This window comes from Poeciliopsis prolifica, unplaced genomic scaffold, assembly GCF_027474105.1.
Source record: "Poeciliopsis prolifica strain line A6 unplaced genomic scaffold, Auburn_PproV2 SCAFFOLD232, whole genome shotgun sequence".
In the NCBI taxonomy this organism is placed as follows: domain Eukaryota; kingdom Metazoa; phylum Chordata; class Actinopteri; order Cyprinodontiformes; family Poeciliidae; genus Poeciliopsis; species Poeciliopsis prolifica.
The window spans coordinates 26,583-48,957 of NW_026562607.1; the positions used below are offsets into that span (position 1 = coordinate 26,583).

General features: G+C 37.2%; 1 pseudogene; it reads left to right on the forward strand.

Annotated features, from left to right (window-relative positions):
- The first annotated feature begins 2,623 nt into the window (after nt 1-2,623).
- On the forward strand, nt 2,624-12,713 carry LOC129357237 (semaphorin-4F-like; annotated as a pseudogene).
- The last annotated feature ends 9,662 nt before the right edge of the window (nt 12,714-22,375 follow it).

Sequence of the window (22,375 nt, forward strand, 5' to 3'; positions counted from 1 at the left end):
AATAAATAAAAATTCTTATCATGACAAGAATTGTTTCACGATAAATGGTAAAGAATACGATAAAAGCCCACTCCTACAGACATTTAACAGTTTTCTCGTGTTGCTCAACATCTTTGTCGTCACTTTGACTAATTTCCAGGAAGCGCAGGGCGAATGAGAGCCGCTCTTGTGATTTGACAGCCTGGAGGCCATTAGCGGAACAGATGGCTTCTCAGTAATGAGAAATGACATTCATGTGAAATGTTATGGGAAACAGACACGGGCTATCTGCACGGGGGGGTCTGGACAGAGGCGAGAGAGAAAGTGTCTGATTGGGTTACTGGCAGATGTCAGTGTGCTGTTGGGGTCTTCTCGTTTTGCAGAACCGAACGACGCAGCGCAGACAGACGGACGGCCTCTTAAGTGGAAAACCATGTCAGCGCTGAGCGCCGTTTATCAGGCCGCCCCGACGTGGCGCTTTGAGTCTCATCCGACATACGAGAAACAGAGGATGATTGCGCCGGTGTAAATCTTTCAGTCGACAGCTGCTACACTGGAGGTCATGTTGCTCCAAAATGCATTTGGATAAATTCTCTGTCCATTCTTCCAGGAAATCTAAATTTTAAGTAATTTAGAGAATTTAAACTGGGCTTTTCACAAATAGATAGTTCATGTCTTTGTGTTAGTCTGTTGAACACAGGCAAAATATAGGTAGTTTTCTTTTCTATGTGCTGGACCTGAAAATTTATGGGTTTGTCTCCCTCATCTGTCCTCCGTGTTTGTCCTTATAATCAGCGAAGACAAGAGAAAACACCTGGCTGCTGCTCTAGGCGTTTTTATTTAGACATATTTCAGGTTGGCTTGCAGCCCAACCTTCCTAAAACCTTTTTAAGCTGGCCTTGGTCAGTAAATCTTTACATTTCTGATGTTTTTCATTTCAGCACATTCCTTGTATCTGACCATGACAACAGATTTACAGGTACCGCTGAGGAAAATGGTTAAATTGGACAAATGGAAACTAAAATGAAAAGTCAGGACTAATATTATGAAACTCCTGTTTTTTAAGAAATATTAAAAAAAATTCCCACAATGAATTTGTGAGATTCGGTGTCCTTCACTCCATCATCTATTTGCCAAGTTTTCTGCAAATAGCTCTTTTGGAAATCATTTTGTTGGTGGTGAAATAACATTTTTCGTTCCCTCAAAGTGATATTTGTGATATTTTTTATAGCGTCAACTAAAGGAAGTGGAAAAATGAGTCAAAGTTGTTTGGATATTCAAGAGACTTTTTATATCTGGATGTTTGTGGCGTTTCAAATAATAAAAAATATCTTTGTCTAGAAATAAGTTCTTGTAACCATTTCACTGGACATGGATGAATAAACTATATTTTCTGCTGTTTTTCTAAATCATGCCCAGCATTTCTAAAGACTTGTATTACATATGTTGTACCCTGGCAGATTGCTCTTTTTGTGTGTTTGTTTTGTTGCCAGCTGTAAAGTGAGATTTTAAATACTTCAAAATAATCTTATTTTTGATGAATAGTAATCAGGAGAAAGAATTATGATACAGACATGAGTTTTGGCAGCTGAATGCTGCTAATCATATTTTGGCACCGTTGGTAGTTAATAGGGGCATGCAGCCCATGCTGTTTGTGTTTGCTCTTTGTCTTTTTTCCCCTCCATTATGGAAATGTTTAAAGGAAATGCAGTACGTTGCTTGAACGGAAGGCAGTCATTGTCGTTGAGTGTATTAAAGTGTATAGTGTTTGCTAATTTTCCATGTTGTAGTTAATTTTATTTTAATTACTAGCCGATTTCTTTTGCCATAAATTATTGGTGTAACAATATATTTTAAAGAGCAGATCCGTACACGCAGGATAAACATGATGCACCTTTTCCACTGGGGCCTAAAACTGCACACAACTGTAAGCCGTTGTTGATGAGACTCATAATTCATTAATTAGTAAGTTTTGTTTGTGTCGCTTGAATGATCAACATCGGTGTTAAATCCTCTGTGATCAGCAGGTACAGTATGTTTGTGTTTTATCAGGTTGTGTTTGCAAACTCGTCTCTTGAGTTACTTCTTTGGACATGAGACACATGCGTGCGCATGTGGGCGTATGCGTGTCTTCTGTCCATAATTACGCCCGGCCCTTTTTCATTAAAGGTCAGCTTGAAAAGAAAAAATGAAATCTGTCAGATTTCCCCTCATTTAAACACACAGGTGCAGTTAAAGTCTTCCACCAAACACTGAATAAAACAGCTGTGCTTTTCTCCTCTCTGTAGTGAGGATATACACACACACACACACACACATTCACACACACACACGCATTCACACACACATGATGCTTTGTTGTAAAGAGGAAAAGAGTAGGAGGGAGAGTGACTGACTGAGAGAGCAAACAAGAGCTGGAGCGCTATTCAAAAGCTTCTGGGATTTGATTTATGCGATCCGTTTCAGAAGAGGAGACAAATATAGCTGATATATATAGCACCATGTATTATGTAGAGAAGAGTCTATTGTTTACTGTACATTACTATGTTTTATTATTTAGCCTGTTTTATGTCTCCCTGGGGAATGAAATTGATTCAAATACAGAGCTCCACATGAACAACAGATTCAAAACAAACACAGAGAAATGGCACTAATTCTTCCTCCCTCTCTTTTTCTGTTTTGTGCAGCAGAGCGAGAGACATTCAAGGGTGTGACGAACTTCAGCACCTTCCTGCTGGACTCTTCCACAGGGACCCTTTTCCTGGGCGCCAAGGACGCCATTCTAGCTGTGGACACCAAAAACCTGAAGCAACCACCAAAAAAGGTGATGCTGCAGTGGATAAGAGCAAATTTATATGTGTGTGTGAACTGTGTGGATAGAAATGGATCCCAAATGATCAAATGTTTCCTTTTCACACCAGATGAAGCAAATTCATTTGAGTCAACTATTCATTTATGAGTATGCCACCCTTCATCTTCTGCTTGATTTAGGAATATTTTTTTTATTACTACAATGTATTTATGTTGAAATTTTGCCTTTTCTGTACAGAATTCCTATTGCACAAACATTTTCCCAGTGAGAGACAATAAAATATTTATATTCTATTCATAATTCTTATGATTAGATCAGAAAAGTTAGAGAACTTTTATGTAACATAAGCTTTAGAACAGTCTTGATTTGATTTGATAAAAAATTTATAAAAAAATGCAAAGGGAAAGGGTGAAATATGATTAAAGCAAATTTTACTTTATTCCAAAAAGAAAAGACACGTTTCACTCACTTCTGGATCTCATGAATGTAGATATGGATTATAAATAACAAAGTGTTGTATTTTTAACTGGCTTGTTTTTCCTGGATTTGCCCTTTTACCTCATGTTTCAGATACACTGGGAAAGAAACTTCTTCCAGAGTTGGAGAAAAGAGCATGTCCCACCCTCTTGATAATATGAACATAAAATACAATTTGTCTTAAAGGATATTTAAAGATCAGCCTTTTCCAGTGACAGGCAACAATAGCAAATCGTTTTGGGTTACAAAATGTGATTAATCTGATATTGATTAGCTATCTGTAAGCAGTTGTTGACTCTTTCTTCTCACCTTCCTTCAGATTGATTGGGCCGTACCGGAAGAGAAAAGGAAGTCTTGCGTGGGGAAAGGAAAGACAGAGGTGAGACTTTTTAAAGCCCTTCATCTTCTTTTGGATTTAGAAATAACTCAGATTTATAGACTCAATCAGGTACTAATAATTCATTCTATCTACATTTTTGATTTAGAGGCTCTCCTGTTGTTTGCTGTTCTAGTGTCGTCAATCTGTGCAGCATGGCAAAAGAGTACTCTAGTTCTATGGTCAACTATTATAATTTTTTTTTGGATTTGGGATTTTTTTTTGTTTTGTTTATTCAGTGCAAAACATAAATGTGATGAGGGTAACTCTTTTCAATTGATGTGATCAGCCTCACTAGATATTTTATTATTATTTTCAATACAATTTGCATAAAGCAAACAAAAAAAAGAACAAAAAATCCCTTATGTTGTCTGATGGAAAACAGGTGATAAAAGCAAAAACCTGAAACATCTCATGTAATTTTGTGAAATTATTTTCATATTTTTGGGACATATGTACTTGTAGGTGGTATGTACTGGATCCAAGTTGTATTTACCTCTTCACCTATTTTTGGTAGCATACATTTGTGTATGCTACACACAGAAATGTGTGTGTGTGTGTGTGTTTCACAAGCCCATGTTACTGGGCATCAGACATGAAGTTCTGGGACTGATGCCAGGCCCTCATACAGGGTGTTAGCTCGCGAAGGACACAGAATCAGGAGACAGGCTGTATATAAAGTCACAGATGTCCACTAACCGCCGGAAACTGATTAAATAGAGCGTAAAGTACAGTCAAGCTTTGCATCTTCTTCTACAGTGTCTACTTAAAGTAAATGCTAAGATGTATTTGTTGATTCATGCCAGAGTGATTCATTATTTTTAATGCAATGTCAGATTGACAACCCTTTTAAGCTTTAATGGAAGCTTACAAGTCCATTTTAGCTGTTTTATTGATAGATTTGAGCAGATTTCTTTGTTCCTGTGTAAAAAACTGGGAAGCTGACTCACTGATAAAAGCAGGAATACAAAGGGATTTTTATCATGCAAAAACATTGATTAAAAGATTATGCCTGAGTCAGAGGGAATAAGAAGAGAGAAGGAAGCAGCTATGAGAAAAAGCAAGACTGCGTTTAGAAAACCACTGCGACAGACTCAACAGAAGACCACCTGCGTGTTTGTGTGCTTGGTTATCTTTGAAAGAGACAGCTTAGAACTGCTGGAGTGAGAACATTTTGAAGAACTGAGGACGTTTCACACCACATTTAAGGGTTTATACAGCTTTACAGTGAAGGTGGTGCAGGCACTTAGATTTACTGGGGAAACTAGGAGAGTAGCGGTTTACTAGAAAATTTGCTAACTTAGAAACCCTTTTTTTAAGCAGCTTTTCTAAGTTAACCATAACATTATATTTCTGGGTTTTTATTGTCTTTTTCTAAGGTTCACTGACAGCATAACATGCACAGTTTTCTTCAATAAAAACAGGATCAGAATTGCACTTATGCAGGCTTTAATATTTGCATACATGTTTGCAAATGCTTTTAGCTTCAGGTTGTTGATGACGACAAATATGTGTGAGGTTAAAGTTCAACTTCCTATACTTGAACATAAGTGGGAGGCATGCTACACTCTTCCACATTTTCTAACCGGGAAGGAAACGTTTCATTCCAGGAACTGAGACAGACTGGATTAGGATGGTACTCTGGTACAACTGGAAAAAAAAAAAACTTAAGAACCCCCCTAGTTTCTCTGATTTTACTTTTTATAGGTATATGTTTGAGTAAAATGAACATTGTTCTTTTATTCTTTGAACTACTGACAACATGTCTCTGAAATTCCAAGCAAACATTTTGTATTTATTTGCAAAAAATGATAAATGGTCAAAATTACACAAAAGGTGCAGCGCTTTCAGACCTCAAATAATGCAAAGACAACAAGTTCATATTCATTTAGAAACAATACTGATGTTTTAACTCAGTTCAGAAATCAATATTTGGTGGGATAATCAGTGGGCCCTTAGTTTTTTTACAAAGCTGAATTTTGACAGTATATCACTACGTCATGTATTATGGAGTCCATCTAGCATGGAAAAAACAAGTCATATGCATCATTAAATCCCCAAATTAATGATAAATTAACTCATCCCAATAATGAGTTCACCTCATCATTGATGATCAATCACCAAGTAAATACCAATAATGCAGGTCCCATTGCCCGAACTGGTCAAATTTAAATCATTACTGCAAGATTTTACTAAACACAGATTATGAATATGGTAAATGACAGATGCAATAGATTTTCTTCCAAATGAATTTGATCTATTTATTCATCATATGACTGAAAAATGCCTACAACGAACCCATGACTTAAGGAATATCTAATTCCATTCTGCAGCTTCAATTAGTAAAAGGCTGAAATCATAGAATTAGTAATTAAAAATGAATAGAGTAACAATAGTCTTATGTTGTGTTAATTTCAAGCTGCACATTAATTTGTGATCCTAATTTGAGGCTGTATTTGATGAGTGGAGAGTATTTTGGTTGGCAGTGGGCCTCCCACAGAGCTGAACCACCATGGCGGTGGCGGGAGGTTAGCAGGGAGGGCTGATTCAGGTGACATGATCCGGGCTTGGGAGAGGATCTGTTCCCTGGGGAAGAAGTGACTCAGGCCTGGAGCTCATCCAGAAAAACATGCAGTCTTTGTGCTCCACACACACACACACACACACACACACACGCACACCCACACACGCCCACACACACACACACACACACACACACACACACACACACACACACACACACACACACACACACACACACACACACACACACACACCACACACACACACACACACACATGTGCCCACATACACACACGCACCTGCACGCCAACCCACTTCAATATAAATTACCTGCGTCATCTTTTCCTGGTTAGTGATGAGAGACTATGAGGGTATTTTTCCATTTCAGACAGACAGAAGAGATAAAAATATAACATTGTCGGCCTGCTTTTGATGTATTTGGATCATGAAAAAAAGACAGCCATTTCCATCCCAAAACGAAACTTTTAGAAGACCAAAATATCAATATTTAAAACATATTAAACCATATGCAGGCATGTCACCATTCTTTGTTATCTATTTACTTTGTGCATAATATGCAATATATCTTCAAATGTGAATGAATATTTACATGGAACGTTTTCATACAGAAATCACAAAAGTATTAATATATTTACAAAATGTTGAAGTTTAACCAAGGAGTCAAACTTGGGCCTGACTGATTCTGTAACTCTGTCTCCCCCTGCAGGCGGACTGCAACAACTACATCCGTCTGTTGGAGTTCCTGAAAGACGGTCGCGTCTACGTGTGTGGCTCCTACGCCTTTGACCCCCAGTGTGCATTCCTGGTGAGTGTGTCCATCATCTTCGTACTTCTTGGCAGCAGCATGTGAAGAATCGACTGCAAACAAGTCATTATCTGTTCTGTGTTTGAGTTAGCAGTGGTTATTAAATTGCAGACAGAAACGTAAATATATTTTATTCAGTTTTCATGTAAAATGTCTAGGTGCCTAGAAAATAAAACATGTTTATTCTACTTTTTGTGCAAATAGAAATCTGAGGAGAATTTTTTTTGGATTTTCATGTGGTTATAGAACCACCTCACACTGAATCTACAGCTCACTCTGATCCTCACTGGCCTTTGGGCTGCTCTGAGCAGAAGTAGTTTAGTTTCACCCAGTCGTGTTTTATTCTGTCATCCTGCAGCACCTTCCCTCCTTCACCTTGGAAAAAACAGAGGATGGAGCAGTGAAGATGGAGACTGGGAAGGGCAAATGCCCTTTGAGCCCAGTCAGCGTTACACAGCTGTAATGGCAGGCAAGTGCGAAAACTTTGGATGAGTTCTCAACTGGCTTAATTCATGCTTCCCAAGCCTGCTCTGTTATAAATGTTTCTCTTTCTTCTCTCCAGATGGCATCCTGTACACAGCAGCCACCAGTAACTTCCTGGGAACTTCCTATGACATCTCCAGGGCAACGGGCCCCGAGCAGGAGCGCGTCCGAACCGACCAATCCATCAACTGGCTCAACGGTGAGGCGCTCAGAGGTTCTCCGGCACCCAAACACACACATTTGATCTTAATGTCACGTCTTGCGAATGACCTTCCTGGACATTTGTTGTTGTTGCTCATGCATTCAGACCCGGAGTTTGTGAGCTCGGCGTTGATAGAGCAGGCCCCAGACAGCAACCCGACCGGAGACGATGACAAAATCTACTTCTTCTTCACCGAGATGGCCAAAGAGCACGATCTGTACACCAAAGTGCCGAGGGTGGTGCGGGTTTGCAAGGTAACCCAGACATTTGACGAAATTGACTTAATTGCATTTCTTTTTTGGCTTTGCTGGAGTAAATATAACCATCTGATTGTTCAGTCTGACGTGGGAGGGATGAAGACTCTGCAGCGACGATGGACCACCTTTCTCAAGGCCCAACTGGTGTGTGAAGACAAAGCGAGTGGTCAGCGCTACAACATCCTGACAGATGTTTTCACGACTCAACACTCCCCAGGACCCCAGCAGCACACACTTCTATGGGGCTGTTCACCTCACAGTGGTAAGGACAGTCAGAGAAAACAATTACCTAAAAATATGCTTTATAAAAGGGTTAAATATGTGGGCAAAAATTGTACAGCAGTGATGGCAACAACCTTTTTTCTGGGTATTAATTCAGAAATATTTAGGAAACATTTTACCATGGTGTGATACAGACACGTAAGACAAAATAGTTTTGTAATTTTGCCCCTTTTTTATGTTTCTTTTTTCCAGGGAGCCCAATGATATTTCAGCGGTGTGTGTCTTCAGTCTGTTTGACATCAGCAAAGTGATGGACGGTCCTTTTAAAGAGCTGAAGAAGACATGTGAGAACTGGAACAGTCCTGAGACTGTCCCCACACCAAGACCAGGCCAGGTACCGAACTCCACCGCTCTTTCTGCTTTCATTAATGCATTTTGTTTCCCCTCATTTAACTATTTTCTTTCTTCCTTATTTATTTATTTATTTATTTACTATTTAGTGTTTGAACAGCGACTTAAGGCTCAGGGATTCGGATCCTCGTTGAAACTTCCTGATAAGGTGCTGACTTTTGTGAGGGATCACCCTCTGATGGAGAACAGCGTCACTGCAGCGCCTCTGCTGGTCCGGAAGGGAATTAAATACACCAAGCTGGCTGTGACGCTGATGGGCGAGGCAGAGGACCGGAGAGGAGCCGTCCTCCATCTTGGAACAGGTCAGAAGAAAGGAATAGAAATTAAGCTTCTAACATATGATGTTTTGAGTCACTGTGTCACTACATTTTAAACTATTCATTCAGGCAAGTTTTTAAATGCTCAAACAGTTGATTGGCTTAAAACTCAAGTATTTAAAACATGGCAGCAGAAAATAAAATTCAGTTTGTATTAATTTAGTTTGACTTTTTCTTTATTTGAACTAAAATAAAAACATTTTAATGGTTTCTGTGTTGTAGATCGTGGGGAGCTCCACCAGGTGGCGGTAGCGAACCAGAATGCAACTTTACTTCAAGAGATTCCTCTTTTCTCACCGCAAGAGCCTGTCAACAATATAATAATGCATCAGGTAAAGCAGTAGCTTTTGTCTCCCACATCCAGCCCTTCATTTATTCATTTAGCTTGTTGAATCTTAAAATTAAATAGCTAGTTTCAGTGTGTGTTGGTTCTGTAAGCGGTCGCTGTGTTTCCAGGGCCGAGCGCTGGTGGGCAGCCCGCAGTCAGTGGCTAAAGTCCAGACTGAAGGCTGCGCTCAGTACTCCAGCTGTGAGGTCTGTGCCAGAGCCAGAGGAGTTGGCTGTGAGTGGAGCGCAGAGGACAAACCTGCAGATTCACACTCACAGAGTGAGTATAACAAATCTACCCTAGATTTTCTGAAGCTTAAAATCGGTTAGATTATCCCTATGTTTATAATGTATATGTTTTGCTTCATTCATCAAATATTTATCAAGATTATTCTTACATCACTGAAAGTAGTCCAAGACAGAGTAATGTATTGTATCACAGCTTTTGGTGCCTTTTTTCCTAAAGAAAAAGATATAAAACTTCAGATATTTCACAAAGAGATATTAACATTCATGGAAAAACCTTACATAACCTTATATTAAAGCAGAAAGTACTTTGATTTTTAGTCTTTGTTTTTCTGTCACCTTTTATTTTCTAAACAACCAATTAACATTTTTTTGCTGCTTTACTTCACAGTATTTCGCCAGAAAGTAGAGAAAATAGGAAAAATCTATTTTTTTTTAGATTGAGAAATTTCAATTTATCATTTTTCTTTTGCTAAATAATTATTTTATTATTTTTTGTCACTTTATTTTATTTTATTTACTTGCCCTGGGTTGGATTAATAACAGTTATTTTACAACAGTAACTAAAGTAGCTAGCTATACAAGAGGTCCATTGTTTTACACCTATCTTGTTCTGTTAGACCTTATTTGTGATAAGTAATAATAATGAATGACCAAACAGTCAGAAAACATAAGAAGAAAAAAAAAACACATCACATAATTAAAAATAAACAAACCTAACATAGTTATTGAACAAAAGGAAATAGAAGAACAAACATTAGCCAACAATCTGAGTGATTCTCTGTTTTTCTGCTTCCAGTCCTGGTTCAGGTGACGTTGTGGATGAGGCCTTAAAAAGGTGTGATTCTCAAGCGGGTAAGCAGATCCAGGTGTCATATAAGATGAGCATAGGTTTCTTTTTTGTTGTTGAACCTTCACGTCTCGTGGTAAATACTGTTTTTAAGCTCCTTTACTTCCCTGTGCTGTAGGACGATGCAATCCATCCACCAAGGAGCTGAAAGTCTCCCCTGGGCTGCAGATCCTGTTTGCCATGTGTCCAGCTTTCTCCTCGGCCTTGCAGCTGGGAGTATCCTCCCCACAGACACACCAGGCAGCACCACTCTGACTTGGCTGTGACCGTGACAGAGGAAAACTGGCCACTACGTTTGCACATGCCAGGTATGGATTTATTTTTTGTGTCCATAGAGCCTTACAAAAGTATCTATGGTGACTCATCTTTATGCGATAGAGCAAGATATTTTTTATAAACACACCAACATTCAAGTATTGATCTTAGTCAATACTTTTCCAATCACCTTTCACACATTTAGCTGCTGGTCATTTGGGATTAGTCTCTAGCAGCTTTGCACATATTGAGACTGAAAATGTGTCTTTGCAAAACGACTCCTGCACAGTTAGATTGGATGGAAAGCATGTTATATTTATATTCATTATGTCTGTATGTAAAGTTTCCTGTTTGGCAAAGCTGACTCAAATCACTAATCAAATCTGTCTAATGGCATAAATAAGTTGATTAATTGATTATGAACTGAACAGAACATCTTCTATTTTAACTGTTCCTCATATGGCTGGCAGTGAACTCTAAATGGTAATATTTTTGAAATATTATTATTAATAATAATAATTTATAATTATCATTTGTAATATATTAAGTATTCACATTGATGATGTTGATAATGATGATGATAATAATGATAGGACAATTGAATCTAAGTTTTTTTTCAACAAAAGATTTCTTTAAAAATATAATTTATTTTTTTTCCCCACTTAGCATCTCCACAAACCTTTTGCTGCTCTATTGCAAAGTTTGTAGTTTTAACTAAATAAAATGCAAACTTCAGAGTTAAATTCCTTTGAAGGCTCTGTAACACACTTTTTACTTTATCGCAGGAAGTCATTGCCTGAAAGATATATTTTTTGTCTTTCAGGAGGGAGGACCTAACGTCAGAGACCCGACCCCCTGCCGACGAGCAGCTTTTTTCCTGAACCTGGAGGAACCCAATGCTAGAGGATCATCTGCCCTGGATGGAAACCGGCATCACTTAGCAATCTATGTCCTTTTTTCTTCTTAGGTCTAGTATGTGGAGTGTTTCTCCTCTCTTTCTTAAACAGGAAAAACAGCACCCGCTCGTGCAATCGCGCTCCTGATAACTCGTTGTCATCGGGAAAGGAGCAGAAATTGCTGTGCTCCTCGACAACGCCGCAGTCCCATAGCAGCTCCAGCATGGTGTCAGACGGATTCAGGTCGTCGGAAAAACAAAACGGCAAGACGACGTCAACCACGGCCACAACCCTGCTCAGCAGTCAGGGTAATGGTGGCCCCCACATTAACAGCTTCAGCAGCTCCAGGATTAGCAGCAACCCGAGCAATGGGCATTCTCTGTACAGCAACTGCGACACCAGTGGCAGCGGACTGAAGCTCAACTCCGAGATCCTAGTAGCGAACACGCTGGGGGGGAGGACGGGGACGAGGGACTGGGGGCGGCCAGATTTGGGAGAGAAGGAGGTGGGGGAGGGAAATGGAGTGGATGAATTGCTGGGAGCGAGGAAGAAAGGACAAGAGGACGAATTTGTCAGTTTGTCGGAATTTCAAGCTCCTCTTGCACCGTGTGAAGAAAGCTCAATATGAAGGAAAACATTCTGCAAACTGCAAATTAACTCAATGCCACTTTAGGTACTGCCAAATGCCTTTGAACGGGAGCTGTGGCATGAAGAGAGAGACTAGAGATCTATGAGAATATAAGTCAAAGTCTCTTCAGAGGACTTCTATGAATGGACTGAAGCTCACCATAAAAAATATAAATGTGTGAGACACCACTGTTGTATCACTCAGGAGAGCCACAGCTTACATTGTTTGGATGTAAACGGCAAATGTAAATAACTGAGATGTGAACATGAAAGTCAGTCATCATATAATTCCAATGTTAGCAGGAAATCAAAGATGAAATTCCTACCTGCGTAGACGTGGAAAAGCCATATTTTGTTGTCGTACTGTCTGTCATTCACCTGGAACTTCAAAAGGCAAAGTGCACTTCAGTTTTAGCTCCTTTCTCTGTAACTAGGTGTCGCTAATTCTCTGTCTCTGTGGTCGCACCGCTCATACCGCACACCCTGATGGATCCGAAACACACCAAAGGACTGCTGAGCCACGCAGGGCCCGGTTCTGGGACCAGTCTGGGCCCCATTGACGGAGAGATGTCACTGTCAGAGACTAAAGGACCAAAGACAGGGCTGTCCCTGTCGACATGACTGTTGTTCGCCTAGAGCTTCAGATTCAGGGTCAGATTCCTGTCTGTGTTTGGGAGCCGACCCGCTTTCCAGATTATCGAACAAGTCGAACGTCTTTCAAATGATGTCTTAAAGAATGGACCTTTTTTTAACTCAGAGCCACCGGCGCCTCATTCTGTGAGTGGATTTCAACAAAATGTCTTGAGGTTTTTTTGTCATGTTTTTTTATAATAAAAAAAAAGAGTCATGTGTTGTCATTACAGCTTCTTATTTTTTCTCTGAAATCATTAAATTATTACAAAATGTAATTATTTCTGATTGAAATATTCACTTGGATAATGTTTGTCCGATATTAAAGTACGTTTGGTGTTCTGAATCCAATTCAAATTCATTTAAAACTAAACTTTATTTATTCCAAAGGGCAATTACATGTTATTGTAACTCGTACCTTTCTTCAAAGAGTAGCAGTCAGTATGACAGCGGCTCTGAAGAAGCTCCTGACTGAAGACTCAGTAAGATGACACTCAGGATTTTCCATATTATGAAATATTGAATTGTGACACTGTTGAGTTTTATTAGATAAATGGAATCCTGAATTAGAGGGTAATTTTTATTGACCCATCAGTTTACAGTGTAAACACTCCTGTGACAACAATGTATATTGTAGGGTAGAAACTGATGAAGTCGACATCAGAAGATGTCTCTGAGGTAAAACCATTTCTACATTTGGGTACGGGAATGACAGTTTTTGTAACTTTGACATCAGGACTAATTTAGTTTTATTCAGAATTTAAAAAACATCCTGATCTCCAGTTTCCCTCCCTTTTGTTGCATCTCCAACATAATGAGACAAGAAACAGCTGTAAGATTAAATTCAACTCAAACTTGATTTATTGACATCTTTATTGGTAATCAGAAAAGTAAAATTACATAGTGTTACATTATTGCATTGCATACAATTTATCCCAAAATTGTTTCTTAACTTTGTGAGTGAAGTTGTCAGCTTTGATTTTTTAACTTTCTGCATTGATGGACAATGCAGAAATACAAAACCCAATGCCAAGCAATTCTTCAGAACAGTATCCTTCAGTTTCAATTTAAAGCTTATATTTAGCTTTATTATAAAGAAATAGAATCACCAACTGGCAAAAACACCTTGATCATCTAAAATGCAACTTGTCATTTATTCTTGATTTTTTTCATGAAAACAAAACAGAAGAGAAAGAATTTCATTTTAGGATAAGCTCTGTTAAAGTTCGCCACGATTGTTTTCTTTGCGGTTTATGAAGTCCCAGACGTCCTGCATTTCCTTTCTGTAAACCTTTACATCATCATTGGCCTTTTGAATCTTTTTACTTAAATATTTATCGATTGCTCTAGGGAGTTTTCTCAGGTAAATGTTCCTCTGTGTTATGAGTTTCAGTCGCTTTACAACAAGAGAAATCTTGTCCATATCTTCCTGAAAATCATCTACAAAACGTGTAAGTTCATCGTCCAGCTGTGCCTGTTGGGCAAAAAATTTTCCATATAAAATCCAAACTCAATTATTTTTTATTGAATAATTTTTATCAACTAATCACATTTAAACACAATGCTGTGAGCCCAGAGACCCACCTTCTTTTCGGCTGCTTCATTCAGTCCACCCTCAATATTTTGTGAGAATTTCCTGCAAAATTACAGAAAAAAATTAATGACCTATTAATGCATTTCGCTCGGTAAGAGTTCCTTTATAGCAGGATGGAATACAAAGCAAATTCAATCATTGTAGGAAAGTGGAAAAAAAAATTAGTCTGAAAGCAGAAAAAAATATTTTCAAAAACAAGTCAATTTGATTTTGAGTTAAAAGCAAAACATTTAAAATTACACTATTTTTCCTTTTCAAAGTTCTGTATTTGTTCAGCTATCGAGCTAAATGTGTGTGCTTGTATTATTCCTTGCATGATAATGACCAAACATTGTCTATCAAAAAAAAATCTGAGATAAATACATAATTTATTTACAGTATTTAATTTTTACCATATTTTGCTCTGCTACTAGTGAGTTTGTGACATGAACCAGTGTAAACAGAGTGAAGATGAGAAGCAGTCCTTTGGTGGCTCCAGGTACGTCTGCTGCTGCCATTTTTCTGGAAATTAAAACACTGAACACATTTTTGTAAAATTAATAAAATAAGACTAGAAGTGAAATGTTGCTCTTTCAACAAATCTTAATGTTTTAACACATCTTACCAGTAGGATCAGAGAAAGAAGAGCTGTTTTTCCAGATGCCAACAGAAGAAATGACTAAACCCGGCTCCAAACATATCTTAAATACTCCTCAGGTTTTCTGTTTTATGTCACGCCTCCCTCTGTGTGTCCTGCCTCTTATGAAATTCACACAAAACTTCTTTCAGTTTTACTTTACAGCAATAGAGACAACATGTAAGTGAAATACATCTATTGCACAGTAACCTGTTGGTGTTAGATGGTTATATCTTGGCTTTAATGACTGTCATGCCATAACTATTTTATCGGAACTAATAACCAGAAACATAAATAAATAAGTCCATCTTATGATGACATATATTCACACAGAACCCACAGTTATATCGAATTATGAAGTCTGAATTACATATTTGGGATGAAAACAAAAGTACAATTTTACTGTTCCTTTAAAATTGTATTTTTTCAATTGTTTCAAATTATTATAAACTGCTATTGCTTTTAATGTCAATGACTTTGTCAATAATTGGTTGAGGCTTTACCATTTTGGGAACTTATCAATGCTTTCTAAAGGTATTTAGAAAAGTAGGTTTAAAAAGCAGCATCTTCATCTGATGTTTCAGAAAAACCCTGCTGAGGTTTCTGACTGCAGCTTTTATAGTTCACTATAGTAAGATGGCTTTCATGAAACTCACATTTAGCCTGGTACACTTGTTATTTCCAGGATGGGATTGACTACAACATTATATAACATATACAACAAGTGTTGAGCTTGTTGAGTTACAGTAAACCATGCTACTTTACTGGAAGGTGAAACATGCAAAGGTGATTTCTGAGAAGTGTAAATGGGAGTCACACCTGTTTTGGACAGAACCCAAACTGAAAGATGTGTGACGTGTGAGGAGACACGAGAACGGATTTGTGTCTCCTCATGCTAAAAATTTCCCAAATTTTATCTTTCGTTTGTTTCTTTCTGTCTTTTTGATAAAGCCGATAATCAGTAAAGATGACATAAATGCAATAAGGTATGAGGATTTTCTGTAATATTATTTTTCTAAATAGAGGTTATTAATAAAATCTGTTCAAAACAAGGACTTAGTGTTTACAAATCTTGTAGCCAGCTGTACGTATAGTAGTAGTGATGATCAATTACATTTTAAGTAAATAATAAAAAAACACTCAAATAATGTTTGCACCACACCTGAATAGAATAATTAGGTCAGTAAGGCTCTAGACAACTGATCTACACAACGATGAGGTAATTAAGACATTTCATTCCAGCGTTTTGTACCTGTGGCACATCTAAAAATTTCAGGACTGCGGCCCTTGAGGACTGGAGTTTGAGATGGGAGTTATTTCCTTGAACTGAAACAGGTAGAGAAGAGTAATTTTCACACCTGTATATTGAGTATGTGTGTGTATGTAAACACACACACCCAGGAATCTAACAGCACTGGAAAATACCCATTGGCTATCAGATCACACAAACCTGTTTGTCTTCTTCCATGAGCCTTGCCACACATTTCTTGCTTAATATAATCCATTAAATATGAAAATACAAAACTAATTTCAGAACAGCATTCCCTTCACCAAAGGAGAAGAAAACAGTTTTAAACTTGAAACATTTTGCTTGGAGCTTCATGCAGAGATCACATGCAGAGACAAAATTCTGTTTCACATCTACAATGTGGTAGATCTGTTGTATTAAGCAGCTTTAAGATGTTGAAAAACATTTTGCCGCACATGCATTTCCAACTTCCTCCCTTGTTAACTAAAATGTGTTAAAAATACTTGTGATTTTTGTGGACATGTTTGGTTTGTTCCGCTGAATGTCTTACCGGGCTTCACGCTTGTTCACTTCTGAGATACTAAGTGCAAACTTAAATGTAAAATATAATATTTACACAAAATGTGTTTTAAGTTGGAAACTCTAGTTTTTGCTTTATTTCTGTTAATTGTAGAATGGGGTAGGCTATAATTAAATTAGGAATTAAAGTACATCTTTAAAAACATGGTCTATTATTTACTTGTTGTTCCTGTAAAAAAAATCCAAAGGACCAATGCATGACACTAAGCATTTCTGTATGCTGCCGTCATTTTCTGTCATGCCAACTGATGATGCACTTTCTCAAAAGCTGGGTGATAATGATAATGAAACTAAAGTTCACATCGGTGGAGTCTGGTGGCTGACAAGTAATCTGAAGGGAACATACTGGTAAACAGTTGTGGTCTGGTTCGTGATTAGTTTGGTTTTTAACAGTCCGTCAGGTGACAAGTGACCAGAAGAATATTTAAAGAAGCCTGCGCTGTCTTGTCACAAGCTTTGTTTTTATCTGTACATCTGTCATTCATCCAGCAGGTAAGGTCTGCCACTGAACAATTTAAGTTCCTATATTGCTAACAGAGCCTTGAAATATCCAAATGTTCTTCAGTTAATTTTACATGAACTTTTATGTATTTTATTCCAGGAATCATGGTCATCCATGTTAGACCCACTACAGGACTGCTGCTCCTCTTCAGTCTGTTGGCTCTGATCAGTCTCTCAAACTCACTGCTTGATGAAAAATCTCTGGTAATGAAGCTTTATGCTGTATTTTTCAAATCTAGGTTTATATGTTTCCATCCATGTGTGTACCTGTTAACCTTCATGTAAAGCAGAGGACACAATGTTTAAAAATAAGGAATATCTCTTAGTGAAACGAAAACAAATGAATAAGTTTCACTTTCACTTTTTTATTGTAATTTTTATGTAAATAAAGTCTTCAAATTATAATTCTAAGTTCATAGTGTTATTTGTTTCATTATAAAGTTCTTTCTCTTGTAAAATTTCAGGATATTCTACGTGAATACTTCCAGGGTGGAATAAAACAAGCAGCCAAAAAGAAGGTTTGTTGATTGTAGCTGACATGATATATTCAACATAATTTGTCAATTTTTATGGTTAATCAAATGCTCTCTGTCTAATGAAATTCATTTCTTCCAGGCACAACTCATGAAGGAAGCTACACTGGCGGAAATCTATTTTGAACAGCAAATTCAGAACCTTTATCCGATTCTGCAACAACTGATAACAGCGACAAAAGATTCTTTGTCTCTGCGAGAACTCAAGGATGTCATCATAAACTTTTTAGCTGAGAAGAAATCTGGCTTCGCTGAAGTAAAGAAATCTTTTGAAAAGGAAATTGAGGACATTTGGGCTGTAATAGAGCTCCAAGTATATGACTATGATGAGCTGTAGTTGGTGTTATGTAGTTAATGTGGAAGTGTGTATGTGACGTTTTTTTTTGTTTGCTTCTCGTTTTCGGTAAAATTAATCATCTATAAACACAACGATACAAGATGAAATAAATTAAATATATGATAGAAGAATGATGATTTTTTTTTGTTTCAGGCTCATAATTGTGTTTGTTTCCAAGTGTGTAATAATCAAAGACATAACTATAAAATATATTTGGATCATACCAATCTGTGAGAGTCTCTGGAGTGATATTACCCAGTCTATGCAGTAAGCAAGAATATTTTTGAGTGGAGTTTCACAGGAGAGCAATGGTCATGTTAGGTCTTTACCAAATGATATTTAACGTCTCGTCTTCTGAAGCTATTTTTGTACTGGGGTAAGGCATCAGGATATAGTGTTTTTCTTCACCATTGCAACCATTGGAACCACTTTGTTGATATATTGATATATATATCAATGTGGCAACTTGAGATGTGACTTGAGCTTTTCCTGAAATGCAAAAAAGAAGACTTCTAAGTGTAAATGTGTGTTTTGAAATCAGAGACTATGTTATCAAGACATAAACTGCTGGTAGATGTTGGATTGTTGGAGGACTAGAATTCATTCAATCTTTTCTGTCTCTCATCAGTTAAATTTCTACCTATTCAGTAAAAAGGTAAAGAACATCAAAAACAGATCAAAGAGTTTTACTTCACATGATTAATAACCATATGGATGGAACATTTTTTTAAATAAATGATAAAAATCAATATCTAATATCCACATTTTTTAGTCAGTTTATCCCTGCTGTTTATTTGTAGCTATTAGTCACTTTACTGAATTTATACCATAAAATATATTGTATGTATATGGTAAAAGTGTGGCTGCTGGTTTATATAAGAATACCTTTTTTTTACAGTGCCTAACTTTTTAGTCCAGTATCTCAAACATTTGTAGATTTGTTTTTTCTCAAATCACAATGAACAAATTTTATTGTTAAACATTTTACCAGTGTGCCTGTTTTGCTTAAGCATCTTTTCAGGAATTTTTGAGAAATACCCAAAGGGGCAATGCATGACACAAAGCATTCCTGTGAGCTGCTGTCATTTTCTGTCATGCCAACTGATGATGCACTTTTCAAAAGCTGGAATAATAATGATAGTGAAACTTAAGAAGTGGCTCACATAGGTGGAGTCTTCAGGTACCAGGTGACCTGAAGAGGATTTAAAGCACTTGTAGTCTGCCGAGTCATTAGTTTGGTTTATCTGTGCTCTTCTGCTATTCATCCAGCAGGTAAGGTCTGCCACTGAATAATTAAAGATCATATATAACATTGCTAACAGAGACTTAAAAGATCATTCTCATGTGTACTTCTATTACTTTTATCTAATCTTTTAATTCCAGTAATCATGATCATCAATGTTAGACCCACTACAGGACTGCTGCTCCTCTTCAGTCTGTTGGCTCTGATCAATTTCTCAAACTCACTGCTTGATGAAGAAAATCTGGTAATAAAACTTCATACAAAGTTTTGTTTTGATATGTAAATTCATGCCTCCATCACTGTGTGCTTTTTAAAACTTCATCTAAAGCAGAGAGGACAGTGTTTTAGATGAACAGTAGGTTAAGGATTCTCTCTTAGCAAAAGTTTAAAAAAATACAGAAGCTTTAATGTCAACAAGGAATAAATTTTTATTGTAAAGTGTGTGTTTTTACTACTCCCTCATAATATAAACTTTTTCAATTTTCAGGATATTCTACATGAATACTTCCAGGGTGGAATAAAACAAGCAGCTGAAAAGAAGGTTTGTTGACTGTACTTCACATAATGTATTCAATATAATTTCTCATATTACATATTAATTAAATTCTTTTTGTCTAATAAAATAATTTTTTTCTAGACACAACTCATGGCAAATCGTTTGTTGGAGGAATACCATCTCGAACAGCAAATTGAGAATCTTTATCCGATTCTGGGACGACTGATAGCAGCAACCGAAAATACGTCACTGCGAGAACTCAAGGATGCAGTCATAAAGTTCATTGCCAAGAAACAAACTGAGTTTGCTGAAGAAAAGAAAGCTTTTGTAAAGGAGATTGAGGACATTTGGTCTGTAATAGAGCTCAAAGAAGACGAGCATAATGAGCTGTAGTTGGTGTTGCAACTGGTTTATGTGAACGTGTAAATGTGACATTTTTGTCTTGCTTGTTTGGTGGAAGTATAATTATTTTCTGTTTCAGGCTTTTTGTGATCAAGTGTGTAATAATAAAAGACATAACTATAACATGTAATTTCAATCTGGAGAGACTCAGACACAGAAAGAAAGCGATTAGAAAAGTTTATTGACGTGCATAAATTAAGTCTTCGGCACACGGGCCCCGGCTAAGGACATCAAGCTGTGATTGTGATAAACTCGGATGAGCATTCCCGATGCTGATAGGAATGTCATCCCCCGGGACCCGATACTGGTGGTGGAGGTCGGTGAATGAGGTATGCCTGGGAGAGGAGGTGGAGAAGGGGTGGAGGTGGGTGGAGCGCAGCAGCGAAGCGGAAGACGCCTTGGATGGACGTCCTTATCAACAGGGGCATGGTCGGTGATTGGCTGCGACATGGCTTGGTCCAGCGATGATTGGTTGTCGGTGATTAGCAGGATGCGCCGATTGGATGATGCGGGTGAAGCTAAAGAGTCTTCCAGTTTGAATTTGCGCCTAGGCTTCATTTGATTGCACTAATGTATAAAAGCTGCTAGACAAAAAATTGTACTATTTTTAATACTGTTGTTTGACAAGAAACATGTAAACTTTGGAAATGTGGATTTAACTTTTGTAATTGCTACTGTCAAATATATGTAAAGCAATTGTAATGCACAGTTTCATTATTAAATAAATCATATTAAATCAATCTCAATCAATCTAAAAAAAAAAACAGACTTCTGACATTGTTTTAGTCTGTTTCATTACATTTTTAATTTAAAATCTAGAGTACTTTTTATGTCTAATATTTCAATGTTTTAGTTAAATGAGACAAGATTTATTATTTTCGTAAAATTTCACATGAATACCTTCAGGGTGGAATAGAACGAGCAGCCAAAAAGAAGGTTAGTTTTCTGTAGTTGACATTATGCATTCAACATAATTTGTCGTTTTACATGATTAATCAAATGCTCCATGTCTAATTAAATGATTTTTTTAGACACAACTCCTGATGGAACTTATGTTGGAGGAATACCATCATGAAAAAGAAATTCAGAACCTTTATCCGATTCTGCAACAACTGATAACAGCAACTGAAAATTCTTCATCACTGCGAGAACTCAAGGATGTCATCATAAACCTCATAGTCCAGAAGAAAACGAAGTTTGCTGAAGAAAAGAAAGCTTTCGAAAAGGAAATTGAGGACATCTGGGCTGTAATAGAGCTCCATGAAGACGACCGTGTTGAACTGTAGTTGGTGTTATGAGTTCATGTGAAATTTTGTCTTTCAGTTGTTTCTATCTGTCTTTTTGATAAAGCCGATAATCAGTAAAGATGACATAAATGCAATAAAGTATGATGATTTTCTGTAATGTTGTTTTTTTAATAGAGGTTATTAATAAAATCTGTTCAAAACAAGGACTTAGTGTTTATAAATCTTGTAGCCAGCTGTACGTTTAGTAGTAGTGATGATCATTACATTTTAAGTAAATAATAAAATGTAACTCTCAATCTTTTTAGTCCCCCAGTCTCCAGCTTCAATCAAAGCTCAAAATAAGTTGTTGAAATTATTAGAAATGTACAAACATACAAGTTTTGGTTATTCATCCAGAAGCTTCTTGTCAGGTGTCTGTGCTGCCTTATCTTACATCATCAGAACTTTATTATGGCCTCAACAAAACACTGATTTTGTTATTGTTAAGGGAATTTGTGACAATTTTGACAGTTTATTTAGGATCATTGGCTATTTGCAGCCAAACTTTAAGTTCCTGGTAGATGTCATGATGTTGTTTCGTCACAATGCCTCATATTTGTTGAAACAGAAACAGTCACATTACTGTGCAAAGCTTACATCATTTGTTGAAACAGAAACAGTCACATTACTGTGCAAAGCTTACATCAGTTTCTCTTTTACACATGCAGTAATGTAAGTAGATAATCACTTTCTTATTCCTGTAAGATGAAAATGCCAGGAGTTATTTCCTTGAACTGAAACAGGCAGAGAAGAGTAATTTTCACACCTGTATATTGAGTATGTGTGTGTATGTAAACACACACACCCAGGAATCTAACAGCAC